A 13030-nucleotide genomic window follows, 5' to 3' on the forward strand; every position below is an offset into this window, starting at 1 on the left:
TGCGATCCCTCCTCAGTACCTGGCTGCTGACCATTTTCTACACACAAATGTCCATTTGGAATAAAGAATGCAACCGGCATGGTTCTGCTTAACATTTCCAAACCAGACAAACTGGGCTAAGATACAAGCTGTTGAGCACGGGAAAGCTAATAGTTAAGCAGAATGGTAAGGATTATACAGTCAAAGACAAGCTGCTGTTCTAAACACAATATAATGCGGAGGACAGCACATCTGCTTTTGGTTTTGTTATCTGAGTTATTTCCTCTTGTTCATTCTGGAACCTTGTCTTAGGCTTTCTGCTGTTTACCAAAGGGCTGTTGTGAAGGAAGTGTCCAATTAGCTGTGGATTTGGTGGCATGTGCTATCACATCAGGGCTCACTGAGTCTCGTGTCATCTCTGGCTTAGTGTGACAGGATGTGAGGACTTCTGGCCAACAGTTTTAAATCACCTCCCAGTCATTACATGTCTGCAAGTAATTAAACAAAAGCAATTCAGAGATTTAGAAATTGTGTCCCACTGTGTGTAATCACACGCAGTGGGACACCATGCAAATATAATACTTTAATTTATTATATGTGACACATGTAAATGCATGAACCAAAAAATTGATTCTTTATTCCATGAATTTACCTTTTAGACCACATTCCTACTTCAATTTTAAATATGATTAATCTTTTTTTTATTAACCGATTAAATATAACATGCATGGCACTGTCATGGTCCTAGGGTTCAGTGCTTTAGTTTTGTTTTTTAGATATTGTCTATTAGTTATTTTCAATTCAAAAACAAGAGTAAAGTTGTAAAGTCTAAAGTCTAATCCACATTAAAGCTCAATGTTTGAGTTGAGTTTCTATAGTCCTGCATTTGGGTCTACATCCTGCCTGCCTCACAGCCATCCCCTAAGAGAATGACAACTAAACCACAGACCGTGTTGAATGCCATAATTTAGGAAAATCCCTGAAGCCTGATTGCTTCAGTTGCCTGAGATTTCAAGCCTGCATGCCTGCGAACTGGCTCTTTCTTTTTCACAATTCTTTGCATTTACTGCAGCTGCAAACCAGCTTCTTGTGGTGGATGCAGCAGCACACCATCTTCTCACCAGCTTTCCAATCACAAAACCACAAAATGGCATGAAACGTGGAGCTCAGCAGCAGAGAAAGATTCACCAGCCAAAGGACTTTAGACTGGGTCTTCAAACTTTGATGCTGGCCTGTCAGAGGCAATGCTGCTCTGTAGCCTTGTCAGCTTCATCAGGCCCAGCCTTATCGTTGGTGGGGTTATAGGAAGGAGGAGTGGATCCAGCTTCCAGAAGGAAGCAAGGCTCCTGACTATGTTGCTCCCTTGTACAGCCCTTGGACGGCGTGTGCCTTGCTCAACCCCAGCTCCTTCACATTGTGTGCATTGTGCATCATCTGCATGTCCTACTTAGCAGCCCTAGCCTGGGGCCGCATGACATACCCTGTCATGCGGCCCCAGTAGCATGACCCTGAGTCAGTGCGTCCTGTGTTGCCTGAGCTTAATCCAATGAGTCCCTTGTGAGCTGAGGTCAAGCCAGTGGGCTGAGCCCAGGCTAGTGGGTCCTGTGTCGCCTGAGCCCAAGAGCTCAAGTTTGTCTCCACATGCCAAGAAGACCAAGCCTCCTGAAGGATGCTGCCTGCTCAATTATTGCCAGATTCCTGCCAAGTCATTGAAGGGTTCTTGTTGCTGTTGTCAGTTCTCAGATAAGCCTCCCATGGTATTCCATCACCTTCACCGCTGGACTCCAGAGATTCTCTTTCAGTGCAGTTGTTGGCTTCTAGAGGGTCCCCTTCGATGCTGTTACAACCACCACAGGGATCCCACTTGCTTCGTTATCACTGGCCTCCTGCTCGATCAGATGAGCTCCACCTCAGCTGCTGGTATCCCACCCTGCCTTGTCACTCTGTCTTCTAGAGGGCTTCCATCTTCTTCATTGCTGGCCTCCTCCAAAGCCTCCAGAGGAGTCCCATCGCCTCTTCCATTACCAACCAAGGCGCCTGAAAGCCTCCATCTTCACTGCTGCTGGCATCCTGCCTGGCATGCCGAAGAGCTCTGTTTCCTCAATTGCCACTTGGTGCCAGCAAGGCCTCCTGAGAGGTCCCGTCATGTCTTTTGCTGTTGGGGGACAAAAGAAAATTGGTGTACAACCAGTCCCTACATACTTCCTGTTTAAAGGGATCTTTTTCCCTTCCCACTGTTGACTGGTGCTTTGCTATAGGGTTGTCTTTTTAATACTTTTTAATATTCACTTTGTAATATTATAGGGTCTTTACTTTACTGAAGTAAAGTTGTAAAGGAGAGTGGGCCAAAATTATTTCACTATGTTGCAAAAGACTGATAAAGGCATACAAAAATTATTACCTCAAGTGAATGCTACTGGTTCTGCAAGCTATTGAATCATGAGATGAAAAAGAATGACTATACAAGAGAGTAGGTTCACGCTATCTTTGGTTGTCTCACTGCAAATTGTTCAGAAGTGACCTCATAAAAAACGTCCCAAGGTTGAGAAACTGTAGGAGTCTGAGTCAGGCACTGTGTACTGCAAGCAGTCATGCAATAAACATTTGTTTTGGGAAGACGCTGGCAGCATTACACTGGGGTGGACACTGATCTCTCAGCATGGGGCCAAAGGGACACATACACAATTTTTTAGCAGGATATTTTCCTCCCTTCTTTAAATACATTTTTTTTTAAAGCTGGTGAATTTCCTTCATCTTATCTCTGTCTGTTTAGGTTTTAAAATACTGATGCTTTCCTTACAAACCTTTCCTTTTGATTCCTTTTTTATGTACACTTGTGCACACGGATAAAAATGAGACCAGAGGTTACCACCTTTTATAAAGTGGCAATATGAACATATAGCCGCTCTGCAATGTCCAATTAAGTTGCAAAACGTCAACTGTTATAATTTCCATTGGCTTTTTATTATAAACACTAACTAACAGTATCATCTATTATTGGCAATGCAAATGCATTCCTTTTAAAATGCATTTAATGTAAATTATTTTTCACTGATTATTCTTCAGTCCAGTCTCAGCATGCTCTCAACGTCACTTGGAATAACTGAAAAACCTATGCAAGGTAAAACGTGGACACACTAGATATTGATTTGATTGATTTTTTTTTATGTTTACTGCTCTTTGCTTGAAGTTGATTAATCAATGAAGAAATGCTCATGACATGTTTTTAAGCAGCCATACTTTAATTTGGTGTCTAAAATTAAGTGATCTGTGCTGTATGTTAACTTCAACTAATGTATTTGTAATTTACATTGCATTAGTTATTAGAAAAGGTACTCTCTGGATTTTTGAGGTAATGTACATCATTTATGATGCAGTAAAGCAAACAAAACACAAACTAGATGCAGAGTTTGTATTAAACCTCTAAGGAGTTTTCACTATAATCAGCTCTTTAATAGTCCTCAAAAGTAACACTATAAAAAGACAGTTTCAAGTATTAAATTAATCATACATTCTGTAAAAGGAAACTTGTTTTCGTTTGCGTTAATAATATCAAAGAGTTACAACATTTGCCTTGATTTTTGAAGTTGTATGTAGGAAACATAGTATCACAAAAGTGAGTGAGCTGTAGCTACTGTGCGTATTATGAAAAAAATAATAATAGGAAAATTTGATATGATTATAGTCAATGCCAGTACATATGTTTAACCATCAAATGTACATTTGGACACAATGTGGAGAGAAGACCAGAAATCTTTGTCACTAGTGTTCTTGTTGTGTGTGCAATGTAATTGAGATTTGCACAATAGTACTATACCTAAAAGCCTCATTTGGCACATTTATGTCATCAGCTCAGTTCAATGTGCAATCTTGGACTTGTCCTTTGTGGCTGCTTACATTAAGAAAATAATGCGGCTTGAGCTGATTAACAGCGTAACTGATGATGACTGCTCTCGAATCTGGCTGACTTCAGACTTTGAAATCTACAAAATAGAAATTTGAAATAACTCATGCCAGATGAACAAGTGAACCAAGGTGATAAATTCAGCAGGGGAGCAATGATAAACTGGGTAGGTTTAAGGAAACAAGCAAGTGATTGAACGTTTGATTTCGTTCCACTTGTAGCTGTGGGGCTTCACTGGAAGGAAAAGACATCATGCAGCAGCAAAAAGCATATAAATTAAATAGCCATCAATTTATGGTTTGGGAAAGATAGTTTATCATCTTTGAAAAGCAAGCTATTCATTGGCTCTATTATTTACGTAACAAGGACAAAAAGACTGAGGTGAGTTGAGCCTTGTTGACAGTGTGGCCTTTTGTTCCTGGCGAGGACAGTTGCTAGATTGAATTGATCTGACTTTAGAGCCTAACGTTTATCTTGGTCAGTCATATCTGATCTTTGGCTGTCAGGTGGAGATGGGTTCCTTGAAGAAATAAACTGCTTGTAGAGCTAGTGAAGGATCTGCTTTGTCTGTATACTATAGTGGCAGCATATCCAAATCAGCCAAAAGTGTATGTTTCTCGAATTAGAACAATTTTAGATAATAAAATAATTAAACCTGTAGAAAAAAGTATTTATCCCCATGTTACATGCCATTAGACTAATATGATAAATAATAAACGAGGAACTTAAAAAGATATTTATTTAGAGCTGTTTAAGTTCAAATTATTAATATTGCACCAAAGTCGAATAGAAAACACTCCATTACTTTCCTCCAGTCATATTTTCCATGGATAATTTCCCATTAGTTCACTTCTCTCCAAGAACTTCCCCACAAATACATCAAACAAACAAATGGGGAGAAAAAAAACAATTACAACAACAATTTAAAAAACAAAACAAAACATAAAAACAACTTTCACTTCTGCTGGCACAGTTTCGGTTCAGTACAGTCACTCCACTTTGAAAGCTGTGAGCTGATCCTTTTGACCGTGTCTTTTGCTACCTGGGCCATTTCTAAACCAGAGATCATAATCCTCGAAGGGCCCTCATTAAGTCTTTGCTCCAATTAAGCCACACACATTTCGCCACAGCACAATTGCTTTGTACCACAGCACACAAATCCTTCAACAGTGGATTAGGCTGTTCAGTGGGTGGGATGAAAATAGCAGCGCTGGTATGTCAGTGGAAGAGGTGAGCACTCCTTAAGTGTCAGCAGCCAAGGGAACTATGTTAGAGGTAATATTAACCTAAAAACTTCGTCATAATAGATATGGCCTATTTAGATATCTCAAATGTGGCTTAGCAAGTGGAATCACTAAGCAAGTGCTGCTGAACTCGAATGGTATGTGATTTCCACCTAGCATCAAGGTCATTGAGCCCTAAATGTTTTATCTTTCACTGTTTCATAATCTGTTATTATCCAGTGGATGCATTAATGAACATGGTTAGATATATTGTTTTCACTTCTTAACCGCTTCATATTGTACATTTCTTCCATTTAATAAAGAAAAAAGAGTGATTGTCAGCAAGATATTTCCCCTTCGTTATACTAGTTCAGTCTTTAGCACTGGAACTGCCAAGGGGGTAATTTTGACCATGTTGGCATTTTAGAATTTCTGTGGCTCTGTTAGATCAAAATGCCATAAAATCATATTTCCTCAATTTTCCTAAAAGGGTATTATTCATCAAATATTTAATTTCATGGTATGAGATCAAAACATTAACCATTTCTACCTAGAACCACTGAGGAGGTCATTTTGACCCCATAGAAATTAAGCTAAAACCACTACTGCAACTCTGGGTTGCCTAGCAACATGATTATCAACTATAGTTTGTCAACTATAGTTTTACATATTATATTGGCCATTAAAAAACATGACTAATTTTGGAGTATTATCATTAACTAAGCTTGCTGCTTTCAGCCATTCATGACCAATGAAGCAATGACAACTGCAGATTAAATAGACAGTACAGAAAATAGTAAATATTTGGCTCCCTGCCTTTCTGTGAAATAGAGTGACAAAAAGTCAGCTCTTCTAGTGTGGAGTTATCTTAAAACTGTTGCTGATGTGCATTTTAACATTGTACAGTCAAGTAAGGCACATTCACTATCTGAGGCTGCAAAACTGAATTGCATGTGCTCTGCAAATGCTACTCACTTGTCTTCTCCAGCTGAAATGATGGCGTAATGAGGCATTCTTTGGCAGCTGTTTAGGAAGAAAAAAGATCAAGTTGACCAGGCAAGGAGAAAGATATTGTGCGTATGTCATACTAGTCTTTTCTTGGCTACCATGCGGGTGTGGTAGCTAATGTACTTCCTTGGAGTGACGTTTCTTCAAGTGTGTTTATCCTGGATCGCTGGGCATTTGTGGATGCTGACTCGTTGAAGTCGTGAGCTCTTTCACCATGTCTGCTCTGATTTGTGTTTCTTTTGTTTTATTTCAGACCCTGGAGTAAGTGACCCGTGCATAGAGTCACACTACACGTTTTCCACTGGGTTTCTGTGCTTCTACAACAGCTTATGGACATTTGATATTGGGAAGCTAACAAGGTATGTCACTATAAATCCATGTCTTTCTGTAATTGTGAATTTTGATATTAAAAAAACATTTTTATTTTATAATATAATATGTAATATAATATTTTATAATATATCACAGATAATTAACATGTTTGCTATCCCCAGCTTACACTTAAAATCAATTTTCAGCAGCTTTCACGGTGCATGTGTGGTTTTAGTTACATTTGAACAACAAATTGATGACGATCAGCACTGATCTATGTGAGATTGATCTGACTCTGCACCACCATTATTTAACGGTCCTTAAAATGCGAGGGATTGCTTCTCCCTGAGATTCCATTTTTTATTTATAAATATAGAATAGTGGACATAATAGTTTTAATTTGCCTCACCAAATGTGTTTGCAGTCATGGTAACCCACTGCCATTACATAAGACGTTAAAAGGAAAGGAAATCATCATTGCTAAGTAGTTTTACATAATTTAAAGAATTGCATTTGCATTAGTGGAATTGATTGGAAAATTTCAGTTTCCTTTACAAGCATTTTGTACTGGTATTGGTTATTTAACTTAATTTAAGATTTAAGCCAAACAGGATTCTAGATTTGAATCCAAAATGATGAGATAGTCCAGTTTATGGAAATGCCTGTGTACTTTCAACACAAGACTTACCTCAATAAGTATATGGTATATATAGTATATGGTCAAGATATAAAATATGACATATTAATAATACTGCTTCTGCAGGGAATGACTCTGTGGGTATCCACCACATCTAGCAGTCTGCATAGCCTCAAATGCAAGTGCTGTATGATTCTGGTCAGACCCAGTGTATTTTTTTTTTTTTTTTTTGGGGGGGGGGGGGGGGGGGGTTACCATTTGTCTTTGATGTCACTTTTTCAATAGATGCACTAAGAAAAAAAATGGAACTGGTTGGAAATTAATGTGAAGGGGAGGGACTGTGCTGAACGACGTGAGGAAAGAAAATATGTCCCTCCGTACTCCCTTGCAGCCGTGAGGCATAACACAATTAGACTTTAGATTGTTTTTTCCTCCTTCTGCCCATCTGATTTCTGCTCTTGCCAGACTATTCTCTTTCATCTGCTTTATTCCTCTGTATTGTCATAATGTAGCAGACCCTGAGTGCTCTCACAGATCACTGGTACAGCTTATCAGTGAAGTGGTTCTGCTTCAAATTGGGTCCCTTAATTTAGTCTTTCTGCATTCATTCTCAGTATTAGACTTTCAGGCAGAAAAAAGATGGTAGTGGCAAAGAGGTAAGATAAACATACTTTAGGCAGAACAATCTAGAATACTACATGAAAATCTCATGCAGAGTTCGGGAACTAAGGCAATAAAGAACGGTGTGTTTACAGTTCTGAACACTGAATAAGCTGTTTGCTTTTGGAAACAATTGTTGAGATCACCTATTCAGATCTATATGTTTGAGAGATAAGTCAAGGGAAAGGCTTACATCAGGTAAGAGATTAAAGTGCTGTATTTTCTTCCTACAATATCTGCTACTTACATATTAGTGTAAAAAAATAAACTGGTTATTAGCCCTTTTTTTCTTTTTTGGATATTTTTCATTTATTACATGCATATGTAAATATATATTTGGTTTACAATATTACAATTGTACAAGTGTTCATGTGCCTCTCCAAATATATACAATATAAATTTATACACCAGTTAAGAGTCCACATTGGATTTAGTATTAAACTTGAGCATAACATATTTAGAATCCTTTCTTTGCAATTCCTTCTAGTACAATATCCTCAGTAAATTCTAGTAGGACAAAGCGCAGGAAACATCCACATATACATTTGTATACATCTTAAGAAAATAATGTGTTTGTCAATCTTGGTAATCCTGCTAAAATTATGTAGGGTAGAGATTTAAACGTAATATACTGTAGACACTCAGACAGTAATATAGAATAATATAGATCATATAAATTTACCACAGGTTTAAATGTAACACTAAATGTTACATCCAATTTCAGTTAAGTATTTAAGTGAAATTGTCATACTGTGTGGTTGCAGCTGTGAAGTGAGTTCAATGGACTGGCTTGTAATTTTTCCTGGGATTAATGAGTATGTTTACCCACTGGCTACCACACAGAAATGCTCGATTCTCTGACTTGTCAGATTTTGATGTTTTATCATTCCTAGTGCAGCTGTCTCTAAATTTACACATGAAATAGTTTTTAGGCATTACTCATGGATATGAGAGATAAAACAATATTCATCTGTGGCTACACTTTACTAGAATGAACTTAAAGGCATGATTAAGCCATTAAGGCCACATCTGCCAGCCTATTTTTTTTTTAATTTGCACAGAACTCTGTTGTATATTGCTACAGTGGATGTGACATTTTAATTAAGCAAAGGCTGTAAAAATTATTACCGTGAGGTTGCAGAGAGCTACTGCTCTCATCATTGTAGAGACTAGTTGCCATTCAGTCTACCTTTGACAAACTAGAGCACCCGGAAAATTATCATAACAGGAATAGAAAAGGAAGGTGGTGTAAAATGAAATGCATCAGGGGTTTTTTTCTCCATAAAGCAGTATTACTCTATAGTGTGTACTACATGTGCTAGATAGCTGAGCTTGTACATCAGTGCAATACATTGGCATTAGAATACATTTCAATATATTTCAAAACTTTCTTTTTGCCTTTTTAGTACTGCCTTTAGAATAAACAAGAACACTTAATTTGACACACAAAATGCCAACTTAAAAGACTTAAACACATCATAATAGTTTCTATATTATCTGTGTTTATGAATGCGTGGATGTGAATCTTTTTTTTCTTTGCTTTGCATGAGTAATAATTTATTTATTGCATGAGCAAACCATACCTAATGAAGAATGAAGTCATCTAGGATCAATCTAACATTTGTAACCCAACATGATTTCCCAACAAAAGAATACGAGGAAAATCAGCCTGTTTAATTTTACATAAACACTAAGGACATCTAGATTCCATAGGGTATGGTTTTAAACATAGTAGACATACATGGTAGCACTTTATAATAATGTCACATTATTAGGCACTAGTAAGGTGTTAGCAAGTGCTTAATTCATCATTTATATATCATTACTAATTGTTAGTATGTCATTTGTAAATACAGATATGTTTATCATTCAGTTACTGTTATACCATGTACAGCTATCACTGCTGTAACTACTACTACATCACTGTAGTAGCAGTAATATATATATTTATATTGATAATATATTAATAATTTCTATCTCTTCAGCATCTTGTGTCTGTGGTAAAACTGTTCAAAAGACGATGTGTCCATGTATGCAGAGCCACTCTTAAACACATATACTGTAGTGTAAATGTGTAACAGAGGAGTTTTCAAATCACAACATTGTGGAGACATTCCACTGTAACTCTTTAACCTCATGCTAAGTTTACAGTCAGTGAGCATGTCCATAGAAGGTGCTGTAGCTTTAGAAATATGAATTTGTAAAGAACCTGGAACATATTTACAGTTTGATTTTTAGTTGTGGAAATTGGATGAATGTTTTGTTCATGTTTATAGGGCTATACATCTGGACAAGGAACTGCTTCGGTTAACAGGATAACTCTGTACAGCTTCTGCAGTCACTGCTACCTTAGTACATGACATGACATCATAATGACACATTATCAGAATGCCATTGTAATGGTACAGATTTTCTCTGACATTTAATAGAATTTCATGAATTGGTTTGATTAAGGGGGGGGGGGGGGGGGGGGGGTGCTAGAGTGATGGATTTTGCAAAACATTCTCTATACACCCTTGTCAAAACACAGTTTGACTGGTATGGTGAGTGGGATGTGGCAGACAAACAAAGGAGGGTGAGGACTATCTCAAACGGTGATGTGTCAGTGGAGTTGTCTGTTCTGACTAATGTTACAAAGCAAAAGCAGTGAAACACAGTCAGCACTGTGGACAGCTCTGCTCTGTATTGTTTTCTGTTCAGGACCTTGGACAGTTCCCCTGAGATCTAAACACAGTCACAGAGAGAGTTCATTCACAGTCTATCTGCTGGACAGAGACCTTTGTACTTTCTTTTACATTCAAAAAGTAGCAAATGAACTAATCTGAGGCTTCTCAGTTACCCATTAATCCCTATTACCCAGTGATCATAGAGTCAATGAGCAAACTTTTTGTTTAACTGTGTGATAATCACCTAAAGTAAGCTGTTCCAGAGCCTATAAATTCCTGGTTGGCGGCCAACCAGTTGCCTCGAGATATATTTCAGTAGTAGCAGAAGTGTTCCATTTAAATAAAACTGATCAGTACTTTAATGATCTGTAGATTTCGTTAATTATTAGGAGCTCTGTCTGCAAGGTATCTTATTAAAACCTGTTTTTGAGTCTAGCTTACATTTCAATTGGATGTCTTTAGGCTATAATTAAAAAAAACATACTAGAATGAAAAGCATTGTCTTTTGATAGGATGTTTAATATTTTGCATAAGTACACTCAGTTCGTACAGAAGGAGCATTTATTGTGAACCATACAAATAAATGATCACAAAAATAAATAAGCAAACACACAAACAAAAAGGGTAAAGATGGAAAAGAAGAAGCATCCCAACAGTGGCAGATTCAGCATAAACCACTGCTTTCATATTTCATTAGTGCAACTCCGACTACCATTGGGTTGACATCATGAATCAAAAATCTTTTTATAGCCTCAGTGTGACAGCACATCTGGAACTATCTGTGTACATGTGACTGCTTTTTTGTTACAAATTATACCTCTACAGTTCCTTGATTGGACAATTCAGTGAAAGAACACACAACAAGCAGTTAAACCGAATACTTAATGAACCTATGTTTGTGTTCCAGTATTGTGTGGTTTAAGGGTTTTGAGTTTTTGTATGTATGTGAAATATCAGTATTTATACACTTAAAATGATAAGTATATAAAACATTACTTTCAAACAGTGTATTTATGAACAGCTAAAGCTGATCGGCAGACTACCATTAAATAAGTGAATTTTTCATGTACTGCAGCCTGACATTCCTTCCAGAGATGGCACAGAGATACTTGCTTAGTAATAAGAAAATAATGCCATCCCATTGCCTGCTTACACCTTCAACACATTCCTTTTTTTTCCTTTTTAGCATCACTACTGATGTAAATAACATTGCAGTCAGCATCTAGGTAGTGCTATGGAAAAGGAACACGTGTAAATGGAGTAACACTTTTTTTAGGTGGTAAAAAGTCTCCAGATATGACCAGACATACAGAATGTGTCAGCTAGGTAGTACAGTTCCCAGGAAGAGACAAAACCGTCGAGGAACACTGATCAATACTGTAAGATATAATGAAGGCAGGGCAGGAGCAGAGGATGAGAGATTATTTCAAATGTAAGGGCTGTTCAGCAAGTGAAGTTCTATAAATTGGAAATGTCCTATGAAAGTTTTTAGCTCATATATTGGACCAATATATGATGTTTTGCTGAATTATGTTTTTGTGAGACGTCTTGAGTTATCAAGGACAGTAGACATAAATTTATATTTTAGGCCCGGCTGGTGATTAGATTCACTCATCAAGTCTAACTTTTATAGTGTCTGGGGGGGGATCAGTCATGATAGTTCATTAAAGATCTACTTACATCTTGTTGGATTCAGTTGGCTAAATCTTCAAAGAGCAGCAGCACAGGTCAGCTCATCACAGCTTGTGATAATCTGACCTGTAGAAAAATCTACTGGAGCTCACAAAACAAGTTACCATGTGACTTTCCTCTAATTCATTCTTTTCCCTACATTGCACATCTACACCCGATCTTAAGATTTCCCCACTATCTTCCAAATCCCGCTTTAACTCCTGGTTATACAAACTGTCCAATAGCAGAGTTTGAATGACAGCACAAGGTCTTCATGTCAAAGTAATTTTTCTTTCACTACAGCGCTGCATGTTTTTCCTTCCCTTGTCTGTAAATCAACACCATTATCATTTTTCTCACAGTCAGAGCCTTACCTTGAGTCTGCTGAATCATGCTGTGTACACTGTGAAAGACTGGGGACTGCATGCATTACATGAAAAATTTCTCTGGGAGAAAAGTTCAAGAGACAAATTTTGAGGTTTTTCAAACCCTGACAATACATGTCCTATGGGGGGAAAAGTATGAAGTTTCAAACATAAATACATTTCACATTTTCTCCAACACTCAGGAATAAATTTGAGAGAACACCTTGTTCTGCTATTCTGTTATGGCTTGTTCTTGTGAGTAAATACAATTCACTCTGTGATGTGGATTACTGAAAATGCATGAACACTTTTCTTTTCCAGGATTTCTACAAGAAAACACCTGGGTAATTTACCTCATTTTCACTTTTTATTATTTTCTGTGGAAAGTTTATAGATGTCATAAGCCCTTTCTGTCATGTAAAAAAAAAAATCACACTGACAGTAAACACTATTTAGATGTCAAAAATTAGATGTCTTAATCATCAGCTAATTTTGTGCAAACTTGCTCTTTTTGTTTTTGTATGTGTGAAGAAAGGAGTTCTAAAGAACATAAGTGCTTTGTTATTGTTGTGTTAATTGCAGCATTATCATTACATCCATGCACA

The 13030-nt window shown here is 37.4% G+C and overlaps 1 protein-coding gene across 2 annotated transcripts in view; it reads left to right on the forward strand.

Annotated features, from left to right (window-relative positions):
• The window catches only part of lingo2 (leucine rich repeat and Ig domain containing 2), a 207147-nt gene that overhangs the window by 59431 nt on the left and 134686 nt on the right, over nt 1-13030 (forward strand). For both annotated transcript variants that reach the window (XM_086260198.1, XM_086260203.1), the window contains exon 3: nt 6368-6473. The gene's annotated coding sequence lies outside the window, so the exon portion shown is untranslated. The remainder of the gene's footprint in view (nt 1-6367; nt 6474-13030) is intronic.

The sequence above is a fragment of the Aulonocara sp. 'chitande type north' Nkhata Bay genome, linkage group LG2 (assembly GCF_057382095.1).
Source record: "Aulonocara sp. 'chitande type north' Nkhata Bay isolate Kocher_YH1m ecotype deep benthic linkage group LG2, A_spYH_male_GT1.1, whole genome shotgun sequence".
Lineage (NCBI taxonomy): Eukaryota > Metazoa > Chordata > Actinopteri > Cichliformes > Cichlidae > Aulonocara > Aulonocara sp. 'chitande type north' Nkhata Bay.